General features: G+C 47.0%; 1 protein-coding gene across 4 annotated transcripts in view; it reads left to right on the forward strand.

Moving 5' to 3' along the window:
* The window catches only part of UBAP1 (ubiquitin associated protein 1), a 154750-nt gene that overhangs the window by 69553 nt on the left and 60227 nt on the right, over positions 1 to 24970 (forward strand). The window lies entirely within an intron of this gene.

Here is a 24970-nt window from a genome sequence, read left to right on the forward strand (position 1 = left end):
ACAGCAGCAGATGAATCCAGAGACCAATGGGGATAACACACATCTACCAGCAGGCGGAAATAGAGAAACTGATTAACAGGTGGTCCTATTGGCTGGCACTCCTCCTGTATCTCAGTATGCTTTACCTCCCAGCAGGTGATGGTTGCTATTCAACTAGCTCCTGAATTCTGGCTGAATTTCTCCTGTTGAGGTTTCTCTTCAGTGAGACAGGGATGTCCGGCTGAACGGTGACGGCTTTAGGGGTTACACCAGGGCCTCCCCAAATCCCTGCCTCACCCTCCCTCCAATGATAGAGGGTCTGACTGGGTCTCCATTTTTTCCTTCTTTCCCTTCACTGTTAAAAAAAAAAAAAGGGAAGACCACAATTGCTACATTCTGCCCTGTTAGTGCTGCACAACCAGCACTTACTGGCTTCAACCGGCCCTAACAACAAGCTTGTGAAGTATGTATGTGTTTTTTACTGTTTGAACTTCAGATTCTGTTTGGAAGTCTTAGTACTGTGGGTTCGGTCAACATATGTTTAAAGAATAGATATTTTATTGAGGCTAAGTTTTATGACTAGAAATCTGTTGAGGGAGCCGGGACTTTCCCGCCCTTTGCATGCACGCACTTGGTTTCCTTGTTGGTTAAAGCATGGCAGTAGTGGTTCGATTTCATGCTCGCACTTGTTCTCCTCATTGGGTTTCAGTGCAGCAGTATTAGTCCTGTTTATTCCGAGGCTATCTTTCGTCAGTGTTTGTCGCGGACATGTGCAGCTGATTGTGCAGGTGCCGGTTTATAGCAGCGCGCATGAGATGGGGCATGTATTTTCCGGTGCTGTGGAAAGCACCGCACCGTTTTTCTAGTTATTCCCAGAGTCTGATTTTCTTTCTATGCAGGCCGCGGCAGGGTAAATTTTGCGGGGCTTGAATCCGACTATGTTTCTAGGAGTGTTGATGCAGCGGCCACGTGTCGGCGAGAATCAGGGGCGCGCTTGGGTCTCTGGTGATGGCTGGAGAGCTGCAGCATTCCGGTAGTTTATTTCCAGCTGACTTTGGTCAGGGTATGCCGCAGCTTCTCTCCTTTCCGGTTCAGACAAGTTGTACGTGTTTCACCAGCTTTGGAACAAGCTTGGGCAGATTTATATGTCTATGTCTGTGTTCCTGCTGTATTCACTTGAAGGAAGCTGCTAGTTTAATCGGACTCTGGGGTTAGCACTCAAGGGGATTACCAGAGAGACTCTGACCTGTGCTAAGTCACCCAGTCTCGGTTTGTCTCAGGACTGGGTCGACATATGGCAAATCACGGCACAGTGAGATCAGCAGTAAGATGGTGCCCTGTATTTTACACGGGTATCTCATTGTCTCTCTTGGGGTCCCTGCAGATTGAGCCTTTGTCTGTTGGTAACTGTCCTTATTTGGGCCTCTTTGCTGCGCTGCATGTGTCTAGTAGTGGCATAGGATATATATGCTTAAAGGTAGTACAAACAGTTTCCAAGTTCGGGCTGTCTCTATGGGCATAATGACACTTCGCATCTTCCTGCGGCCAGGACTCTCTTTCTCTATTTCAGAAGGGGCCTGGACTTTAGATTTCCATGTTTATCATGCTGGTTTCTCCTGTCGCCATTTTCTCATGGCACATGCTAGACGGACCCCCCCGACCAGACAGGAAGGGCTGTACATCTCCTTCTAACCAGGAGCCAGTTACCTATTCTATCAAACCCGCGGAGGAGCACACACTATGAGGCTGTTAGCCTCATCCCTGAAGCTCTCATTAGCGTTGTGAGCTTTGTCTGATACTTGTTAGGATGCTGTTTTCCACAGGGAGGTAGATGCAGCATCTTGATTGTGTCTAGTACGTATTCACTTTAAAGGACATACTTATTTCGCTCACGTTGCATTGAGTTAGTACTGTTTTCATGGTTCCAGTATACTCCTCTTTACATTGTGAACCTTGATTTTTTTCCTAGGAGAGTTTCGTTCTTCTTACAGATCCTACAGTTCTCATCCTGCCGTTCCCTGACCTTCTGCACTTCATTCCGAGGGGATCTTGACTTCTTCCAATGACTCTTCAGGCTTTCTCATGAAGGGGAAGATGCTATAATGTCAGGTCAGGGGGCTGTGAACATTTTTCAGGATGCTTGCAACTTTGCATCCTTCACAGGTTTCCAGTTCATTCTTGGAGTCTCTTCCTCTTCTGTTGGCAGATCATTTTACGGGTCAGGAAAAGAGTTTGGATAGACTTTCTCTCCGTGAAATCTGAGCATGGCCCATTTATTGTATGTTACAGTGTACAGCGCTGTGTATGCTCTAGAAAGTGTAAATGTTAGTAATAGTGAAATCTTCTACATTCTGGATATTGAGAATTTTGGCTCAGGCATTCCAGCTCTTTGTATGGAAGTGAGATCTACTGGAACTAGACCTCCTGGCCTCGTCTTGAAATTCTAAGCTTCCTAGCTTCTTCAGCGGACACAGGTAGTGGGAGTCAGAGGAGATAGCAGCGTGGCTTCTCTCTTGCCTCTGGTTTCTCTTTTTTCAGTGTTTTCCCCTGGCTGATGATGGCTTAGATTTGCCATTTCAAGCTCACTTTCAGGGCACAGTATTAGTAGAATCTGCACCATCCTTGCTATGCGGATCTGATGAGTCTTTCGACAGCCGGACTGTTGAGTTTCCTGGTATCTCCGGATTTGCTCACCTAGGGTCCGATCAACATGGATATTCGTACTATTTGGTATTACAACCTAGCTTTTGGAAAGTCATGGCTGACGTGTAAGGGTTATGCGAAGCAGGTTGTTTCTTCTCTTATCCAGGCGATACAAACGTCTTGACCTGTGGCTTCTGCTTCCTTGTGGAGGTTTTTCCTTTCTTGGGTACTTCTCAACATTTGCACCCTTCCAGAGTTCTTTTTTGGCACAAGTGTATTGCCAAGGGCTTAGCGCTATCAATTCCCTTCAGCTTCAAGTGCCATTCTTAGCTTGTTACAAGGGCTAGGTATCTTGCTATTCGCTTACTTCTCAGCTTCATGTAGTTCTGTTCCTAAACCGAGTACGGTATATTCGTACACTTCTTAGAAAGCCCTGTCCGGAGTACAGTCTTAAGGTGGTACTTCGCAGTTTTCCAAAGGCTTCATTTCATCCTTGTCTTTTGGGACTCTGAAAGGCTGTGCCGTTGAACAAGGGGTTTCTTGTGGCCATGGCTTCAGCTCAGCGGTTTTCTGAGTTGCAGGCCTTGTTTGGCGGGGATTCCTATATCTGATTTACAAAATCTGGGGTGTCAGTTCAGACGGTACCACAATTTCTTTCTAAGGAGATGTCATCCTTTCTTTTATGACACTCACTTTTCCTTCCTTCTTCCTGGGAGGAGAAATGGGGAGACGTGCTTTTATTCAATGCATTTTTTTTGAAAGTTCGTAGCGTTCTCCGAGTTAGGTTTCTAACGACTTTTAGTTGTTTAGATCACCTTTTTGTATTTTTCAAGGGATGCCTCAAACGTATGGCGGCGTCCAAAACCTCCATCGCTCGATGGGTCCAGGAGGACATTCTTTACGCTTGCTTGATGGCAGGGAAGCGGTTGACGAAAGAACTTCATGACCATTCCGCCAGAGCGATGACTACTTCTTGGACTCGGTCCAAAGGTTTTTTCCTTGGAGGAGTTTTGTCTCGCGGCTACTTGGTCTTCCGAGACGTTTGTATCATCATTCTTTATCTCAGCATTACCGGTTGGATGTGGGGGCATATGCAGTGGATACGTTTAGTGCTTCAGTTGTTGTGGAGGTGGTGTTTGCTTCCCACCCAGATTGAGGATTGCTTTGCTACATCCCATTGGTCTCTGGATTCATCTGCTGCTGTTGCTAAGGAAGGAAAAATTATGTTCTAACCTGTTAATTTTCTTTCCTTTAGACACAGCAGATGAATCCAGAGCTCCACCTTTTCTGTATATTGTCTGTCGGTTTTATCTTTTGCAACTTTCGAAGTTTGTTATTATTGATGGTTGTATTCTGTATGATTGCCTTTTGAGATTTGTTATGGAAAAAAAGTTTTTTACATGCTATGCCTATTGACGGTTACGGTTTCTTGGGCAAGGAGTTATACTGAAGAAACAGGAGGAGTGCCAGCCAAGAGGACCACCTGTTAATCAATTTCTCTATCTCCGCCTGCTGGAAGATGTGTGCTATCCCCATTGGTCTATGGATTCATCTGCTGTGTCTAAAGGAAAGAAAATGAACAGGTAAGAACATAATTTTTCCTTCCTTAGCAACAGCAGCAGATGAATCCAGAGACCAATGGGATAGCCCACATCTACCAGCAGGCGGAGATAGAGAAACTGATTGACAGGTGGTCCTATTGGCTGGCCCTTCTCCTGTAACATCAGTAAGCTCTATCTCCCAGCAGGGGAAAGTCGCTATTCAACTAGCTCCTGAATTCTGGCTGTGCCTGGTTTGTTGTTTTCTCCTGTTGAGATATCTCTTCAGTGAGACTGCCATTCTGTTTCTCCTGTTGAGATTTTCTCTTCAGTGGGACTGCCATTCTGTTTCTCCTGTTGAGGTTTCTCTTCAGTGAGCTGGCAATGCTATTTCTCCTGTTGAGATTTTCTCTTCAGTGAGACAGGGGTGTACGGCTGAACGGTGCCGGCTTTAGAGGTTACACTTGGGCCCCCCCTTGTCCCTGCCTCACCCTCCCTCCTGTGATAGAGGGCTACCTGGGTCTCTAATTTTTCTTCTTTCTCTTATATATATATAAAAAAAAAAAAAAGAGAGCCCACTTGCTGTTTATGATTGTGCCTTTTCAGGGGTGCTAGACCGGTGTCTACCGGCGTCTGCCCGCCCTGTCAGCTTGGTTGTGAGTATTCCTTTTTCACGTTGCTTCTGCGGGCTGTGTATTTTCTAGTGGTGTGGGAGCTGTGTGATTTGTTTTGGCGGTTGTCTTCGACCTTAGGGATTTTGTTGTTGGTTTTAGGTTTTGTTCTGAGAACGGGCTGCAGTGCGGTCGCATGGTTCCCTGCAGTGATAATTTCTTTCTCAACTGCTTAGCTTTGTTGGACAATTTGCAGTATGTGGAAATTAAATTTGGAATGTGTGGATGTTTCTGTACAGGGCTCCAGCTTGGGGTTTTGAGCATGGTTATTTGAATTGGAGCTTTCCCGCGCGCGGGAGCGCAAGCTTTTTCAGCTGCGTGGGCGGGAGAGTGCTAACGCTTGCGGCCTGTTCCTGGGGCTGCCCTTTGCATGGCGGGTGTCGCGGCTGTGTTCGCATCGCCAAGTCGGTCGCTGTTTGTGAATACAGTACCTGTCTGCAAGCAGGCAGCTCGTGCTTGTTCTCCGACGCTGGCGCCGCGGATTTCTTGGAGTCTGTTCGGCAGCTTCTTTTCTCTGCGCCTTCTGCAGCCTCCCTGTGTTCTCCACATGGATGCAGGGGGCCGGCGCTTCAGGCACCTGCTTGATCTCTGGCACTGCCGAGTTCGCTGCAGCGTGGATGGTGTTATCCACGGAGGGGCCATGAGTTCGGGTGGCCGCGGCTGAGTTCGCTTATACGGCTGCTTAGTTGTTTTACCGTGGGCTGGGAGTCACGGTCTTACGGCGAGCAAGAGGATCGCGCTCCTGCGCTGGTGGGGGCGTCCGAGTGTTCGGGGCATTGCTTTTTTAACTAGCTGGTATTGTCCTCTGCCGCAGCTTTCTGTGCCCTCGGAGGGAGATGCGTCGGTAGTGCTAACAGTTTTTGGCCTTCCTGGGATACAGGCGCTATGTGTGGGGGTCTCCCGGGTTGTTTGATCTGCTGTGATAGCACTCTTTCCGGGGGGGAATCTCTGCAGGCTCTTAGAAGGGATATCTGCTCTGTACTTCCCATCCTGTTTCAGCTGGCCTCCGTAATGGGTTACCGGCAGGCGATTCCTGGGACAATTTTGGCAGCTCGCAGGTGAGTTCCCAGTGCTTCACTCGGATCTCTCCTAATATAGCTTGGGGTCTCCTAAGGGTGAGCGTGTATAGGTTGGGATGTTCCATGCATATTGGGGCCATTCCTGTTGCGCTTTAGACCTGCACATTTGGAGCAGTTCTGGGGGCATGGGGCTCTTCTCGGTTTCCTGCGAGCACATATATCCTTGTCTATTGCTAGCATTCCAGGGTCTTAAGCTGGGGTGTCCGCTCTTTGGTTTTCCCTGGGCCGCTTTGACCTATTTTACATTTGTGCATGAACCTTGCAATGTAACATGAAATTGACTTTCAAGACTATATACAAATTTTTTCCTTTGAGAGCTGTCGTATTTTGGAGTAGCTGGCATGCGATGTTCCGATTGCACGGGCTGCTGTGGATTTGTCCTACTCACTCTTATGTTGCATAGTATGTTCTCAGGAGGTGTTTCTTCCTTCTCTTCAGGACTTGTGATTCCCCTCCTGCTCGTTTCCTGTCCGCTACTTCACTTGCATGGGGTCTTTGCTTCCCCTGCCTGCTCTTTCGACTGCTCACGGAAAGAGAGATCCGGTAATATCAGGTTGCGGATCTTTGGGTTTTTCTTTCTACTGGTTTGCATTATTTTGCATTATTTTCTCCCATTTCAGCTTGGGGTCGCTGTGGTATTGTGTGTCCTCAGACGACACTGATGCGGGATCCCCTTCCTGAGTTCCTGGAACTTCGGTCAGGGATTTCTGCTCTTCTAGAGCTAGGGGATGCCCTTCCTTTTTCTTCATAGTGCCCGAAAAAAAAAAAAAGGGGGGACTTGGTCTGACTGGTGTTAGTTTCCTATGGGTCACTTTGGTCACCTCTCTTGGAGCAGTGCTTTTGGTTTTGGCACATGGCACTTCGCTCCCCTAGGCTTTCCAAACCTCTTCGCAATTAGGGGCAGTGGTGCCGTTGTGGCCCTGCCAGGCGATTCGCCTACTTCCTTCTGGATGGACTGCTTGTTTCTGACGTCTTCTGGTCGGCCCTTTGACTGTCATGAAACGGGTGGTTTCTGTTCCTCAGTTCTTTGGCCGTGAATCGGCGAACTTACGCAGCGCTCCCATCTCCTGTGATATTTATGGATTTCTCAGGGTGTTGTTTTTGTTCAATAGGAGCGAAAGGTGTTTCTTCCCATGGACTAGGGTGATGGGTCCCAGTCTCAGGTTTGCTTCTTCTTCGGTCCCCCTGCCAAGGTACGGGTTTCGGTACAGGTTCTGGGATCCATGTTCCTGACTCTTCTGGGGCCTTCGGCTTGCTTTCCCGTTTTACCGCTCCAGCGGTCGCTTTTATTACGGTGGTTCACGGTATCTCGTGGCTCCCGTTATTTGGTATGCTTCTCAAGCTTGCTCAGTGTGATTTGGTGGATCAGTGGGATTTTTCTTTTTAGGTGCATGCCTCGGTCTTAGCTGGACTGGCTCCTTTCGCCAACCTTTCCGAACTGACAGGTTTGGGGGGCTTCGTGCCTGCCATCCTCAGATCCTCCAGTCTGGTCTTGAGAGGCTATTCAGTACTTGGTTAGTTTTCTGCTCTGGAGCATGGTCATGCTACCTTTCTGGAGCTTCAGACCATTTTTCCGGTGTGCCGCTGCAGCTCTTTTCAGTCAGTATTGTGATGGTGGTATTTCTCTGCAGCCTGGGCAGTAGGGGATATACTCAGTTGGCGTGTGTCGTCTTGGTTCTACTTTCATGGGTGGACCCTCATCTGCCTCTTCAGTTGACAGCTCACTGTCCGGGTCCGGAAATGAGTTTCTATTCACTTCTCTCCATGCAATCTGAGCATGGCTCATTTATTGTATGTGATGGTGTTCTGCACTGTGTGCGCTCTAGCATGTGTGAATGTTGTTCATAGAGAGATCTTCTACATTCTGGATCTTGTGAGTTTAGCTCAGGCGTTCCAGTATGGAAATGAGATCTCCTGGAACTAGACCTCCTGGCCTTGTCTCATGATTTCATGCTTCCTAGTTTCTTCGGCGGACACAGGGAGTGGGAGTCCGAGGGGGTAGCAGCGTGGCGTCTTTCTCGCCTCTGGTTTTTTCTTTTTTCAGAGTTCCCCATAGCTAATGCTGACTTGACTTGGCCATCTCACGCTCGCTTTCTGGGCGCAGTATTGGTAGACTCTCTGGATAGGCTGCGCCCCTTTTTACTGGGCGAATCTGATGAGTCGGTCAACCACCGAACTGTTGAGTTTCCTGGTGTCTCCGGTTTGCTTACCTAGAGTCCGATCACCATGCTTATTTGTGCTACTTTGGTATTACGACCTCACTTTTTGACATGTCTCGTCTGAAGTGTAGGGGTTATGCGCTGGCATGTTGTTTCTTCTCTTATTCTGGTGATACCGGTGTCTTCCCCTGTGCCTTCTGCTTCCTTTTGGAGGTTTTTCCTTTCTGGGGTAATTCTCTCCAGTTGCTCCCTTCCTGGGTTTCTTTTTGGCACTAGTGTATTGCCAAGGGATTGACATTCATTTCCCTTCAGCTTCAAGGGCCATTCTTGTCTTGTTATCTTGCTCTTCGCTGGCTTCTCAGCTTCATGTAGTTCTGTTCCTACACGGAGTACGGTATATTTGTACGCCTTATAGTACGCACTGTTCAGAGTGTAGTCTTAAGGTACTTCTTCGCAGTTTACCGAGGGATTTATTTCTTCCTTGTCTTTTGGGATGCTAAGAAGCTGTGCCGTTCCACACGTGGTTTCTTGTGACCGTGGCTTCTGCTCGGCGGTTTCCGAGTTGCAGGCCTTGTTTCGGCAAGGATCCCTATTTCTAATTTTCGCACTCTGGAGCGTCAGTTCGGTCGGTACCTCGTGTTCTTCTCGGGAGGTGTCATCCGTGCTTTTAGGGCATTCTCACTTTTCCTTCCTTCTACCTGGGGGGGGAGAAATGGGGGACCATGCTTTTCACTGCATTTTTTGCCTATGCTTAGCGTTCTCCACAGGCTAGGGTTCTAACACCTTTTCGTTGTTTAGATTGCCTTTTTTGTATTATTCACAGATTCCAAAGCCTCCATCGCTCGATGGGTTCACGAGGACATTATTTATGCTTGCTTGATGGCAGGATAGCCGTTGGCGAAAGATCTTCATGTAAATTCCGGCACAGCTTCTTTTGACTCACTGCACTACCAGCACTTGCCTGCTTTGCCTTGCTTTACCACGAATTTGTTATTATTTCTGCTGAAAAAACTTTAAATTACTTAGCTGTTGTATTATTTTCTTTTAGCTTACTGTTTTCCTTCTTCTGCCGCCGCATAGCGGCGGCGCGCCGGACCCTCCCACTCCAGGTCAGCTGATGCAGGTTCTGCTCCTTGGTGCGCTCCTTCGTGCGCAAACCGAGGGCGACGCTAGTAGCAAGAATACAGTTTTACCCTATGCACTTATGCGGATTTTTTATCTTCAGCAAATCAAATTTTTAATTACTTTTATCCTCTGTTTTTTTATTGGGTTATTTTTTGCATCCTATAATATTGATACCATTTGTAATATGTCCTTGACCTCACCTAATAGCAATATTCCAACCATTTGGGGGCATCGCCCTACTAAATATAGATCTCCACTACAACACCAGCCCTGTCTTTTAGAAATTTCTACTTCTTCCCCCCTTAATGATTTACCAAAAAACAATAGTTTAAAAGTCGGCCTTATCAACGCCAGATCTATTAAGAGTAAATATCACCTATTAAAAGATGCTATTACCACCCAAGGATTACATATTCTTTTCATTACTGAAACCTGGCTTTCGGATGGCGAGGAAGCCTATCTCTCTTACTGCTGTCCCTCAAATTATAATTATATTTTTAACCATCGCCCAAATCGTAAAGGAGGTGGTCTTGCTGCTATTTTTCAATCTAATCTACTTAATCTTAATGACCAATCTAATGGAAATTCCATTATTGAATATCTTGATCTTAAACTTAATTCGAATATTAACCTCAACTTTTTGTTGTTATATGTTCCTCCACCAGTAAGCCAAAATAAAATTACTTTACTGCAAGATCTTATCTTTGATTTCTGCTCAGCTTCATCACTTCCTCTAGTGTTAGGAGACTTCAATATCCATTTTGATAATGCTTTAGACCCCAATAATCAAGATATTTTAAACATGCTACATTCAGTAAATTTATTTCCAAAAATAGTAGGTCCTACCCATTCAGCAAATCATACTTTGGATATGATTTTTTCCCCCAATTCTCATTATATTAATTGCTCAATTCCAATAGTCAATCCCGTACCTTGGTCCGACCACTACTTTATTACTACTATCATATCCTTTTCTAATCCAATAACTCTTAAAATACAAACTGAACCAAAAATAATTTCATACCGTGACCTTGCTAGCCTAGATGATGCTGACATATCACCTTTTTTTGATGTATCTACTATTGATGACATGCCTACCTTAATAGATGATCATCTTTCATATTGGAATTCCTCGCTATCCTCACTTCTAGATACTAAAGCTCCAACAATCTTAAAATCTATATCGGCACGAAAATTATCCAACCCATGGTAAACGGCTGAATTACATCTGTTAAAGAAACAACTTCGAGCACAAGAACGAAAATGGCGTCATTCTAAGTCTCAATTAAATCTTCTAAATTATAAAGAACATGCAGCCTTATACAAATCAAAAATTAATCAGGCAAAAAAAAAATTCTACGCAGACAAAATTTATAAAGCAAAAAATTCCACTATCCTATTTGACATCTTAAAATCTATTACATCTCGAAACAAAAAAAATACTACAAATCAGACATCTCTCTTAAAAGCACAAGACATCGCAGATGCTCTCAATCAAAAAATCGATAAAATTCGAAATACTTTTTCGTCTAATACAAACAATTCTTTTTCTACTAAACATCCTGGTGTTCACCTCCTTACAGCTAAATGTTCAAACTTTAAACTCCCCACTCTCAATGACATTAAATCTCTTTTTTCACAAATAAATTTAAAGAGTTCGGGATCTGAAATTCTTCATCCATTTTATTTAAAAAAAATTTTTCATCTTTTTGGTCCTTTCATTCATACCATTATTCAAAAAAGTTTACAAACTGCTTCAGTTCCTGCGCTCTGGAAAACTGCAACTATCATTCCTTTACTAAAAGATCTCAAAAGTAGTAGAAACGACCCTTTAAATTATCGCCCAATTGCAAATATCTCTTTTTTAGCCAAATTGACTGAAAAATGGATATTTAATCAAGTTTCCGATTTTATTGAATCGACTAATGTTATGCATCCTAATCAGACAGGCTTTCGCAAACATCATAATACGGAACATTCTCTAATTGGTTTAACAAATAACATTCACTACTTCCTAGACCATCATAAATCTGTCGCCTTTTTTTCCCTTGATATCTCTGCAGCATTTGACACAATAGACCACGATCTACTTCTCAGTCGATTAGAATCAATTGGGTTCTGCGATCAAGTTCTTAACTGGTTTACATCATATCTCACTAATCAAACTTCCTGTGTTAAATTTAATAAAGAATATTCTGATGCATACACAACGACCTTTGGAATTCCTCAAGGCTCTATTTTATCACCCCTTTTATTTAATATCTATCTTGCACCATTATTGAATCTATGCCAATCTGTTGGCTTTACTGCTTTTTCATACGCAGACGACATTCAATTAATACACCCATTCAATCCTGAAAATCAAGAAGACATTAAATCTTTAAATACAAAACTCGAACTCGTTCAAAATTGGCTTAATAATAATAAATTAGCATTAAATATAAATAAAACAAAAGCTATGATTTTTAATTGGAAAAGAGACATCATATTAAATTCGCCTTTCCTTCTTAATAATACGCCAATTGAAATTGTTCCCAAATTAAAAATCCTAGGAGTTATAATTGATGAAAAATTAGAATTTAAAGATCATATCAACAACATAGTTAAAGTCTGTTTCTATAAATTACGTTTGATTAGATCTATATCCAAATTTCTTGAATCCAAATCCCGCAATATCTTAATTCATTCTCTAGTAATAGCAAAAATAGACTATTGTAACTCTTTGTTACTTAATATTACTCAAAAAGAAAAACGACAACTGCAAATTATTCAAAACACTGCTATTAAATTAATCCATGATGCCAAAAAATTTGATCATATAACTTCTCTTTTCATTGAATCACATTGGCTCCCTATTTGCCAGCGCATAGAATTTAAGGTCTTGTTACTTATATTTAAAAATTTGATATTCAATCAACCTCAGTGCATTTCAAAAATGTTAATTCCCCATAGTTCCACACGCGCACTTAGATCATCTTCCCAAAATATATTAGTTGTTCCTTCCTTAAAAATAATAGGCACTCGAAGATTAGATATGTTCTCTGTAGTTGGCCCCCAATGGTGGAATTCATTGCCCCAATACATAAAAATTGAAAAAGACATTTCATCCTTCAAGAAATCCCTGAAAACATTTCTTTTTAAAAAGGCTTTTAATATCTAAAATTTACTTTATTTTATTACTTTTTGCTTTTAAAATCCCCTTACTCCCTAATGTTTTTTCCTTAAATGTATTTCTCAATATAATAGATGTAACTTTAACCCCCCTTCCCTCCCAATTGTTGTTGGTCATGTTGGAGTTCTATTGTTTATATATACTGTATGTATTTTAACTTAATTTTTATTATTATGTACATCGCTTTGTATAAAGATATAGCGATTCATCAAATATTTAATAAACCTTGAACCTTGAGCTCTGGTTACTTCTTGGACTCGGTCCAGAGGTTGTCTTTTGTTTTGTCCGTGGCGGGGCTTGGTCTCGCGACTGCTTGGTCTTCCGAGAGTGCTTTATCTTAGCTTTACCGGGGGGATATGGGGGCACGTGCAGTGGGTGCATTGCGTGCTTCAGTTGTTGCGGAGGCGGCGTTTGCTTCCCACCCAAATTGAGGATTGCTTTGCTACATCCCATTGGTCTCTGGATTCATCTGCTGCTTTTGCTAAGGAAGGAAAAATTATGTTCTTACCTGTTAATTTTCTTTCCTTTAGACACAGCAGATGAATCCAGAGCCCCACCCTTTCTGGATATTGTCTGTTTTTTCTTTTGCAGCTTTCCGAGTTTCTTATTGTTGAAGGTTGTGTTTTGTATTGTTGCCTTTTGTGATTTGTTATGGGAAAGAAGTTTTTTACATGTTATGCCTATTGATGGTTATGGATGCTTGGGCAAGGAGCTATACTGATGTTACAGGAGAAGGGCCAGCCAATAGGACCACCTGTCAATCAGTTTCTCTATCTCCGCCTGCTGGTAGATGTGGGCTATCCCATTGGTCTCTGGATTCATCTGCTGTGTCTAAAGGAAAGAAAATTAACAGGTAAGAACATAATTTTTCCTTCTTGTCCTGGTGGCTACCTTCTTCAAAATGGTGCCATATAAAAGAAAAAGGTCCTTATATGGTAGCGGTAGTAGTGCAAGACTGTCACTAGGGGCCAGCAGCACTATTTTGAAAAAGGTACATGAGATCTATTTGCATACAATGAAAGCAATACATTCAGCTCCAATCTTGTGCATTTTTTTAAGGAAATCTTGATAACTGGGTTATGGCCCTTAAGGACTGTGGTTATCCATCCTTGCTGTAAAAGATCAGTACACCTACTGAGAAAGCTAAACAAGTCAGATATTTAAACATCCCTTCAAAGATTGTGGTTGTCTGGGTCTTGCTGGTTCTGAATAAATGGAATCAATGTATCGGCCATCATACTGTGGCGTTCTTCAATCTCATTCTTTTTACCTGAAGAAAGCCACAAGATGAGGCTGAAACATCTGTTCTATTTACTTGGACATGGCAAGACTCCACAACAATCATCTGCAGAAGCCCAATAACATCCCTATATAGAACTTCTGTATAACTATCTGGTATTGGTTTTATCCCAGGACAAGCAGGCATGATATTCTCACATGTGGGTGACGTCATCTACGGAGCCCCGATGCGGAAGCATTTTCAAGCAAACTTGATTGAAGATTTAAGTTTGCTCTGCTGCTCCACGCATGCGTGCCCTCCTGCTCCACTAGGGGGTGCATCCCCTCGTGGTCTCCAGTTCAAAATTTTCCGCGAGCCTAGAAGACGTGTTTTTCAGGCTCTGCCCCAACTGCCTTCTAGCACCGCGATTTTTTCTTGTTTTTTCACGATTAAGTCGCTGTGCGCGAATTCTTTACCTTTTTACTTGATTCCTGCTTCGTTTTCAACGACCCGGAGGCTTCCGGGTCCCCGTGGCCGCGTGGCTAATCGAGCTGCGGCTACTTTCGATTTAATGTCCCGGCCTTTGACCGGCTTTAAAAAGTGCACCCGGTGCGAGCGGCTTCTTTCTCTCACAGACCCGCACCGCCGGTGCATCCTTTGTCTTGGGGCGACTCATCCAACCGACTCCTGCCCCCAGTGCGCTATTTTCCAAAACCGGGCCCTCCGCCGAAGAAAAGCCCGCATGGCGGATCTCTTCACCCCGGACCAACCCTCCACCTCGGCCTCGAGGTCGGCCCTGGCCTCGGCCCCGGCCTTGACCTCGGCCCCGGAAACCTCGGCATCGCCTCGAGACTCGACCCCGAAGTCCTCGGGACAACAGAAAGCCTCGGCTCCGGGTAAGTCCCCTCTTCCCTCTTCAGGTTCTGTAACAGCGAAGAAGCCAACCTCGGGGACAACGGCGACGCATGGCGGAAGCCCCATGCTTACAGCCCCGTCTAAGCCCTCCAAGCCTTCGGGCCGTGCCTCCACCACACGGGAATACTCTGATACGAGGTCGCCCCCGGTGGAGCGCACAGAGGCAGGGGACATGCCTTCGATGCTGTCCGTGCCCGTCTTCCAGGACCTACTCCGAGCGATGATCACGTCGGAGCTGTCCGCTGCAATGGCCCAGTTTCAATCGGCCTCGACCTCGAATGTGCCAGACCAACCTGAGCCTCACACCGAACAACCTCGAGGAAAGGTGCGCAATCCTCGCCGCATCCCATCCTCCTCGGACTCCTCGCCGAGACGCCCGAGACGTTCCCCCTTGCGGACCGCCGAGGGGCAAAACGTCGGGCTAGAACGACAGAAACCTCGAACCGCCGTACCTCCAAGAAGGCCCGAGGTTCACCAACCCTACGAGGCCGTTCTCCCACACCTCGTACAGGACCACTAAGGGTGGCTGAGTTATCACTCTCCAACCCGCGTATCCTCCGAACTCCCCCTCGGACGCATTCTCCGAGGGAGTCCGGATCGAGGTCACCAATCCGACATCGATCGGTACCCCTAACCCCGGCTTCGTCTCCGAGGGACTCCTCGAGACGCCGAAGATCGACAACCCCGGAACACTCTCACAGTGCTTCCCCAACCTCGGAGCATGGATCAGAGCATGAACCTCGATACTCGAGGGAAGCCTCCTTATCCTTCTCCACCCGACGAAGGTCTCGTTCCCTGACCCCGCACGGGGCTCCGGGTACATCTCGCCCATCCTTCACTCGCTTTGTCCAAGACATGGGCCACGCATTGGACTTAGATCTCCAGTCCGACTCCAGATACTCTAAGGAGTACCTGGCGGAGCTGGATATGCCATCACTGCCCAGAGAGTCCCTTCGCTTACCACCTAACCCGGTACTCCAACAGGCCTTCTTCAGGAACCTGGAGACCCCCTACATGGTCACGGCCGTACCCTCCAAAATGGAGGCCAAGTACCGCACAGTACCTTATCCGGGATTCGAGCAACCACAGCTCTCCCACCAATCGCTACTAGTGGAATCCTCCTTGAAAAAGGCTCACCCGTCCCGGGTCTCAGCAGCGGTACCCCCAGGCCGGGAAGGCCGAACCCTGGACAAGTTCGGCAGGAGACTATACCAAAACGCAATGATGGCCTCTAGGGTGCAAAGCTACACTTTCACCTTCACATCATACCTCAAACACCTCATTGGACTATTGAGAGCCTTTGAGACTGACCTACCGGCCTCTCGGCAGGAAACGTTCGGCCTGCTTTTAGAGTCCCTCTCCAACCTGCGCCTTCATCTATTCCACGCGGCCTACGATGGCTTCGAACTCTCCTCCAGAGAAGCAGCCTTCGCTATCGCCATGCGCCGACTAGCTTGGCTGCGCCTGGTCGACATGGACCCTAACTTACAGGACCGGTTAGCTAACCTCCCCTGCGTGGGAAAGGAATTGTTCGATGACACTATCGAGGCGGCGACAAAACGCCTCTCCGAACATGAACGCTCATTTGCCTCCCTTGTCCGGCAAAAGCCCAAACCGCCAGCGCCCAGGCCATACAGGGCCCCTCCGCGCCGCTACCCACAAAAGTCCACCCCTGCTTTCTCGCGGCCCCCACCCAGACGTCCGCAAGCCCATCACAGGGCCATGCCCAAGTCCCAACCGCCCGCGACCACCAAACAATCCCCGTCCTTTTGACGGGACACGCGGAAGGGGGCGGGCCCCCTCCGCCATAGTCCCAGGCCGCCTTCCCATCGGAGGTCGACTCAAAGCCTTTTACCCTCGCTGGGAACAACTCACGACGGACGCATGGGTCCTTGGCGTGATCTCATCAGGGTACTCTCTCAACTTTCGGGCCATTCCCCCGGACAACCCCCCAAGGAATTGCCCTCCCAACAGGACTCAGCTACCTCTACTCCTCTCCGAAGCTCGAGACCTGCTTCGCCTGAGAACAGTGGAGAAGGTCCCCCCCGACCAACGGGGGAAGGGCTTCTACTCCCGTTACTTTCTGGTACCGAAAAAAACGGGAGACCTTCACCCAATACTAGACTTGAGACGCCTCAACAAATTCCTGGTACGGGAAAAGTTTCGGATGCTCTCACTACCAACACTCTACCCCCTGATCGACGAGGGCGACTGGCTCTGCTCCCTCGATCTCAAGGAGGCGTACACACATGTCCCAGTGCACCCCGCTCACCGCAAGTTTTTGCGTTTCCAAGTAGGGGACTGGCACCTACAATACCGAGTCCTCCCCTTCGGACTAGCATAATCACCTCGAGTCTTCACCAAGTGCCTCGTGGTGGTAGCAGCAACCTTACGCTCCCAGGGCCTCCAGGTATTCCCCTACCTGGACGACTGGCTAATCAAAGCCCCGTCCAAAGAAGGGGCTATCTCAGCGACCCAACAGACTATTACCTATCTACAAAGTCTGGGGTTCGAAATAAACTTCCCAAAATCTCAACTACGCCCCTCACAATCCCTACAGTTCATCGGGGCCACGCTGGACACGGTTCGCCTCCGTTCCTTCCTCCCCCCTCCGCGCCTGGAGGCGTTAGTAAGTCTGAGCCGAAGGATCTCTCGGCTGACCTCAGTATCAGCCTGACAGATGATGACCCTTCTGGGCCACATGGCCTCCACCGTCCATGTCACACCCTTCGCCCGCCTCCATCTGAGAATCCCTCAATGGACCCTGGCGTCGCAATGGCGTCAAGACCGGGACCCGATCGGCCACCCCGTGACAGTGACTCCTTCATTGCAACGATCGCTCCGCTGGTGGGCCGACTCTTCAAATCTTTCCAAAGGTTTGCTCTTCCTCACCCCACCCCACGGCAAGGTACTCACCACGGACTCGTCGGAGTACGCTTGGGGAGCCCATCTGGACGGCCTGCGCACCCAAGGAATGTGGTCAGCACAAGACCGCCGTTGCCACATCAACGTGCTAGAACTTCGGGCCATCTACCTCGCAGCAGTAGCCTTCCAACATCTGCTCCGCGACCGAGTGGTTCTCATCCGAACCGACAATCAAGTAGCGATGTACTACGTAAACAAACAAGGGGGCACAGGATCTTGGCCCCTTTGCCGGGAAGCCCTGCGCCTCTGGAAATGGGCAATCTCCAACAACACCTTCCTTCGGGCGGTGTACATACAAGGAGAACAAAACTGCCTGGCGGACAGACTCAGCCGCCTCCTCCAGCCACACGAGTGGTCACTACACTCTCAGGCCCTACGAGGAGTGTTCGAACGGTGGGGGACGCCTCAAATAGACCTGTTCGCGTCCCCTCACAATCACAAGCTGCCTCTCTTCTGCTCCCGGATATACTCCCCGGACCGGCTCGAGGCCGACGCCTTCCTCCTCGATTGGGAGGGAAGGTTCCTGTACGCGTTTCCGCCGTTCCCTCTGATACTGCGGACGCTCGTCCACCTGAAAACAGTACAAGCCACCCTGATCCTGATTGCCCCTCGCTGGCCACGCCAGCCGTGGTTTTCCCTTCTACTTCAACTCAGTGTCAGAGATCCACTGCCTCTGCCTCTGTTTCCCTCTCTACTGTCACAGGGTCAGGGTTCACTGTTACATCCCAATCTTCAATCTCTTCATCTGAATGCTTGGTTTCTCTCCCCCTGACTGCTCTCCCCGTGTCTCAATCAGTCAAGGAGATATTGGAGGCCTCTAGAAAAACCTCGACGAGAACCTGCTACTCCCAAAAGTGGACCAGATTCTCAACCTGGTGCTCCTCCCACAGCCAGGACCCGGTGTCGGTCCCCGTCCCCCTGGTCCTTGACTATCTACTTCAACTATCTCATTCCGGCCTAAAGACCAACTCCATTCGAGTACACCTCAGTGCGATTGCGGCCTTTCATCAGCCCCTGGAAGGGAAAGCCCTCTCGCTCCATCCCTTAGTCACTCGCTTCATGAAGGGCCTGCTAAACGTCCACCCCCCTCTCAAACCTCCCCCGGTGGTTTGGGACCTTAACGTGGTTCTGGCTCAACTAATGAAACCTCCATTTGAGCCCCTAGACAAATGCCATCCAAAATTCCTCACCTGGAAGGTAATTTTCCTACTTGCGCTCACGTCCGCACGGCGGGTTAGTGAGCTAAAAGCTCTGGTAGCGGACCCACCCTTCACGGTATTCCATCACGACAAGGTGGTACTCCGCACCCATCCAAAGTTCCTACCTAAAGTAGTGTCTGATTTCCATCTCAATCAGTCCATTGTCTTACCTGTGTTTTTTCCCAAGCCCCACTCTCATCCCGGAGAAGCGGCGCTCCACACTCTTGACTGCAAAAGAGCGTTGGCCTTTTACCTCCAACGCACTCAGCCACACCGGAAAGTCCCACAACTGTTTTTGTCCTTCGACCCAAACCGGTTAGGTCACCCAGTTTCCAAACGCACCTTGTCCAACTGGTTGGCTGATTGCATCTCCTTTTGCTACGCTCAGGCTGGTCTCGCGCTGCATGGTCGAGTAACGGGACACAAAGTCCGAGCGATGGCAGCCTCCGTAGCCTTCCTCAGGTCAACACCTATTGAGGAAATCTGCAAGGCTGCCACATGGTCTTCGGTTCATACCTTCACCTCCCACTACTGTCTGGACGCCCTGTCCAGAAGCGATGGCCGGTTCGGCCAATCGGTGTTGCGAAATCTATTTGCTTAAATTGCCAACTTCCCTCCATCCCTCTTCAGTAAGCTTGGAGGTCACCCACATGTGAGAATATCATGCCTGCTTGTCCTGGGATAAAGCACAGTTACTTACCGTAACAGGTGTTATCCAGGGACAGCAGGCATATATTCTCACAACCCACCCACCTCCCCGAGGTTGGCTTCTTGGCTAGTTAAGTGAACTGGAGACCACGAGGGGATGCACCCCCTAGTGGAGCAGGAGGGCACGCATGCGTGGAGCAGCAGAGCAAACTTAAATCTTCAATCAAGTTTGCTTGAAAATGCTTCCGCATCGGGGCTCCGTAGATGACGTCACCCACATGTGAGAATATATGCCTGCTGTCCCTGGATAACACCTGTTACGGTAAGTAACTGTGCTATATGCTTTAAACACAGACCACAAATTATTTAGAAATATATGCACAAACTAAACTGAACCTCCAAGAAACCACACTCTGCATGCAGTACAACACCAGAGAAATAGGAGCTGCACTTATCCCTGTACTGGGCAAAATATAAAATTAGCTCTTTTTTAAAATCCAAAAATCAACATTCAAATCACCAAATTGAAAATAATTTTTTTTCTACCTTTTGCTTGGCAATTTCATTTTTCTAATCATGTTTATCTCATTCTCTGGCTTCTGCTGGCTTCTATTGTCTCAGTTCTTTACAGAATATCCAGTCACAGTAACACTGCAAAAAAAGACTCTCCACCCGTGACCAGAGCTTCTATGTAGGCTCGGTTCACCCATGTATAAACACTGGCTGTGACGTTGCCACCATGCCAAACTAGATGGGAATGATATGTAATGTATTGCTGACAGTATTCAACTTGCCAGTCAAGATGCCTTATATAAGAACATAAGAATTGCCATAATGCCAAAGCTGCACAGTTCCCCCACTCGCAGTATGGGACAATAAAATGATCGCAGTGATGATGTACAGGACGCCAAGACGTTATTGAACAATCGTAAAAACATGAAACAGTTTGTATCCAAAAGGACTGATAAGAACGGACCCAACACTCCTTCCTCAGGGGTCCTAACGCATGTCAAAACAAAATAACTTGATGGATAACAGCTGAATAAAGACAATGACTACTGTCACTGCATCGCGCAAGAGCACTGATGGTAGTCGTTGTCTTTATTCAGTTGTTATCCATCAGGTTATTTTGTTTCGACACGCGTTAGGACCCCCCGAGGAAGGAGTGTTTCTTCGAAACACTGACCGTGTTGGGTCCGATCTTATCAGTCCTTTTGGATACAAACTGTTTCATGTTTTTACGATTGTTCAATAAAGTCTTGGCGTCCTGTACATCATCACTGCAGTCTCTTCTTTGTCCCGATATTTGCCTGCAGTTTTGTTGGATTTTCTGTTTGCTGTTACAATAAAATGATCAATACACTGGAGTTGTCAAACCTGCACCCATTTCTCACCATGTCTAGGACACAGTCTGTCTGGCATCAGGCTCTACTCCCCCATGCTGAATTTTCTTTTTCTCTTGCCACATGTAGGACACAGACTACAAATCTTTATCCCAGGACAAGCAGGCAGCATATTGTCACGTATGGGTGATGTCACCGACTGAGCCCCAGTATGGACCACTTTAAAAGTGCATCACCACTTTAAGATCTTAGAAAGTTTGTGATAGCCCGAACCGTGCATGCGTGAGTGCCTTCCTGCCCGATGCAGGGCGCGTGGTCCCTCAGTTTTTTCGTTTCTGCGGAGCTAAGAAGTCGCATTTTCAACTGCTGTTGAAAAAATTTTCATTTTGCTGCCTTCCCACTCTTGTGGCTTCTGACTTTTCAGTAAGTTTTCTATTCTTTTATTTTTCTTCTTTCGTTTTATTTAAAAAAAAAACAAAAACAAGATATTTTATATTCTTTGTTTTTTCTTTTCCTGTTGTGGGCTTCGGTTTGGCAGGCATTTATGGATCGCCCTAGCTTTAGTGTCTCCTATGGCTGTCTTACCGTTCCTGGCCCTTCCGCTAATAATTCTCACGGGCAGTTGCTGTGCTCGGGCACTTGCGGTCACGGCCATCCACCGCTGCTTCTTGCAGTGTCGGGCCCTCGACCTTGCCGATTTTTGCTTCCTCTGCTTTTTTTCTTCAGCGCATTTCCACTATGCTTCAACAGCAGCTCCTGTTCCACGCCATCAGAAATCTGGTGCCCACCACTTTTCCGACTCCGGGCCATGTTAATCAAGCCCACACCGACATCGACGCCGAGAGTGGATCTCCTTAAGCTGTCTGCGGTGTCGCACCTCCAGTGGCTAAGTTGGCTGCCTAACTTTTCCCCGCTCTCTCTAGGCTTCGGGTCATAGTAGTACTGAGTCTAATCCTGCTGACCTCTTAACAGCCCTACCTCTTGCTCTACTTCGGTATCGATGAGTGCCTTGATACCGGCATTCTCATCTCTGGAGCGTTGAGCAGCGCCGAAGGTACCAGCTGAAAAAGGCCAAATGGTACCGGTGCTTTTCTCTAATGCAGCACATAATGCAATTGCTGCAAGAGGACTTACGGGAGGATTTTTGGCTGCTTATGCCAACTCCCATGCCGACATTGACTCTCTCGGTGCCGGTTCAGTCTGAGCCATCGCCTCCGGCGGTACCTACCCGGGAGTTTTCAGTAGCGGCACCGATTCTGGTAGTGGCATTGACATCGACGGTCTTCCAACACCAATCTTCTCCATATCGGTACTGTCTACCAAAGCTCTTCGCAAGTCAAAGCAATTTGGAGCTTTTGGTAACGTCTGTTCGGCACTGCCCCGCATTGCTAGAGATTCAGATCTCTCAGGGGTTTTTGAACAGGAACTTTTGCTCTTCGACATCAAAGGTTCCTCAGGGAGTAATTCTACTCACCTTTCTTCTCAGGAAGCTCTATTACCACATTTCTCCTGGAGATGTTAGGGCTTTATCCATTCCTTTCTTCTCAGGAAGCTCTATTATCACATTTCTCCTGGAGATGTTAGGGCTTTATCCATTCCTTTAGAGGTGGATTCTAAAGCATCTAAACAATTCTTAGATACTTTAGTTTTAATCAGCTACCCAGGGAGTTCTTCCAACTTTGCAATTCTGCTTCCTGCTCTTTGGACTACCTATACAGGATGGTTCCCTTTTCAGATTTGATGCACTCCACTCCCTTATACATCTCTTCTCGGGAGTGAGTGTCCGTGCCTTTGTATCTCCTAGCAGAGAGTTCAAGACTCTACAGCGGTTTGGCTCATGTCACTATCGGAATGCTATCTTGGCCAACCGGTCTGGTATTTCCTTTTACCTGAACCATTTGGTGCAACAACTAGCCATGTTCCAAAATATCTTCTGGAACATAAACTCCTAGTTTTTTCAACATTTTATTTCAATCTTGCTTCACCTTTGTATGTGCATAGTTGGATCAGCACAGGCCACCTTTGCCTTGGTTTCTCATGCGGCAGCATTGTCAGTTGCTATGAGGCATCTTGCCTGGCTTAGGGGGTCTCGGCTGGCCATTGCACACCATGACAGCCTCCAAAATGAACCTTGTTTAGGGGACAAATTAGTGCCCTTTCATGGAAAAGGCTACTCACATGTTCTCTGCCGCAAGCCCAGATAGGACACTCTGGGCATGACCACCATGAAGCCTCCTCCTTCTCAGCCCTTTACACCTTTGATTCTGTTTCAGTCTCAGTCCAGGAGACAGTCACAACAGCAACCACGTCGGCAACAACACAACCCATAGGCTGTTCCGTACACATTCATACAGCCTTTTTTGGCGTGTTTCTTCAGAATAATCAATCTCCCCTTTTTTCCAGTTAATGCCTCAACCCATGGAAGGCTATCTTCAGTTCGTCATAGATTGTTGAGAGCTCATCACCTCAGATCTCTGGATTTTCACTATTTTGTGGCAGGGTTACATACTCAATTTTCACATCCTGCCTTCAGACCATCTACCAAGCGAGTCTGTTTTGGATTTTTCACAGTCCTCCCTTCTTCTTCAGGAGATTCAATCTCTTCTCTGCTTAATCCCATTGAGGAAGTTCCCTTCAATCAGCGGGGTCAGGCATTTTCCTCTTGTTCCTTCTAGGTACCCAAGTACCCTGACAGTCTGAGATCCATCCTAACTGTCAGACCTCTCAACCTATTTATAGTCGAGGAGAAATTCAGGATGCTTTCCTCACCCTGCTTTCTCCTTTCCTCTATTGGAATGACTGGCTCTGCTATCTAGATTCCACGGAAGCCTACACGCATATTCCAATCCATCCTGCTTCCAAGGAGTACCTTTCAACTTAATTGGTGTCTTTACCAGTACAAGGTACTTCCTTTTGGCCTAGCATTTTTTTCCCCAGAGACTTCACGAAGTGCCTAAGTTTAGTGGCCTCATCTCTCCGATTTCAGGCCTTCAAGTCTTTCCTTACCTGGATGACTGGTTGATGTAGGCTGTTTCATTTCTGGATGTGGTCTAAGTAACGTCTTGGACCATTTTCTTTTCTTCAGTCACTAGGATTCTAAGTCAACTTCCCCAAATCACATCTCTCTCTGACTCAACGTCTGCAGTTCATTGGGACAGTCCTAGACTCCACTCTCATGAGAGCATTTCTTCTTCCAGATCGCCTTCAGGCTCTCATCCGTCTGTGTCAGCTATTGTTTCCTCTTCAATCCATCTCTGCCAGACACCTGATGGTTCTTTTAAGCCACATAGCCTCAACTGTCCATGTAACACCATTGGCAAGGCTGCATCTTCGCCCATCTCAAGTGGTCTCAAGCGACAGCTCATCTCTCACAACATTTATATGTGACATATCTTCTGCGGTCGCTTTAATGCTGGATGTTCTTTTCCAATCTATCCAGAGATCCCCTTTTTTCACTTGCCCCCTCTTCACAAGGTCATCACGACGAACTCATTTCCTAATGCCTGGGGGGCTCACATGGATGCTCTTCAGACTCAGGGTCTTTGGACCACCAGGGAGCGGAAATTTCACATCAATTTCCTGGAACTCGGAGCAATGGTTTTTTTATGCCCTCAAGGACCTCCATCATCTACTCTGCCCTCAAGTCCTCTTCCTTTGCACAGATAACCGAGCAAGGAGGCAAGGGCTCTCTCCTGTTGTGTCAGGAGGCCCTCAAAAAAAAAAAAAAATCTGGACTTGGGCGACAGCTCGCAATCTATTCTTGAAAGCTGTCTACATTGAAGGGGAGAAGAATTTCCTAGTAGACAACCTCAGCAGATTTCTTCAGCTTCATGAATGGACTCTCAACTCTGCAATTCTCCAGTCCATCTTTGTTCAATGGAGCACTCCTCAAGTGGACTTGTTTGCTGCTCCTCACAATCACCGGTTGCCCCAGTTTTTGCTCCAGCCTTTACTTTCCTCTCCGTCTGGCAGCAGATGCCTTTTTCCTGGATTGGACGGGTCTGTTTGTATAAGCATTCCCTCCAATTCCTCTCATGTTGAGAAATCTGTTCAAGCTCAAGAGAGAATCAGCCACCATGACTCTCTTTGCTATAAAGTAGCCCCGGCAACATTGATTCTCCTTTCTAGTTCAATTCCGCTCCAGGGAGCCCATATCTCTTCCAGTTTTTCCTACTCTACTTATTCAGAATCGGGAATCACTTCTACATCCAACCTGCAATCACTACACCTGACTGCTTGGTTTCTCTTGGGCTGAATCCATCTCAATTGTATCTTTCTCAGCCTATTCGTCAAAATTCTTGATGCATCCAGGAAACCAGCCACTCAGCTATGTTATCAACAAAAGTGGACTAGGT

This window comes from Geotrypetes seraphini, chromosome 1 (assembly GCF_902459505.1).
Source record: "Geotrypetes seraphini chromosome 1, aGeoSer1.1, whole genome shotgun sequence".
Classification (NCBI taxonomy): domain Eukaryota; kingdom Metazoa; phylum Chordata; class Amphibia; order Gymnophiona; family Dermophiidae; genus Geotrypetes; species Geotrypetes seraphini.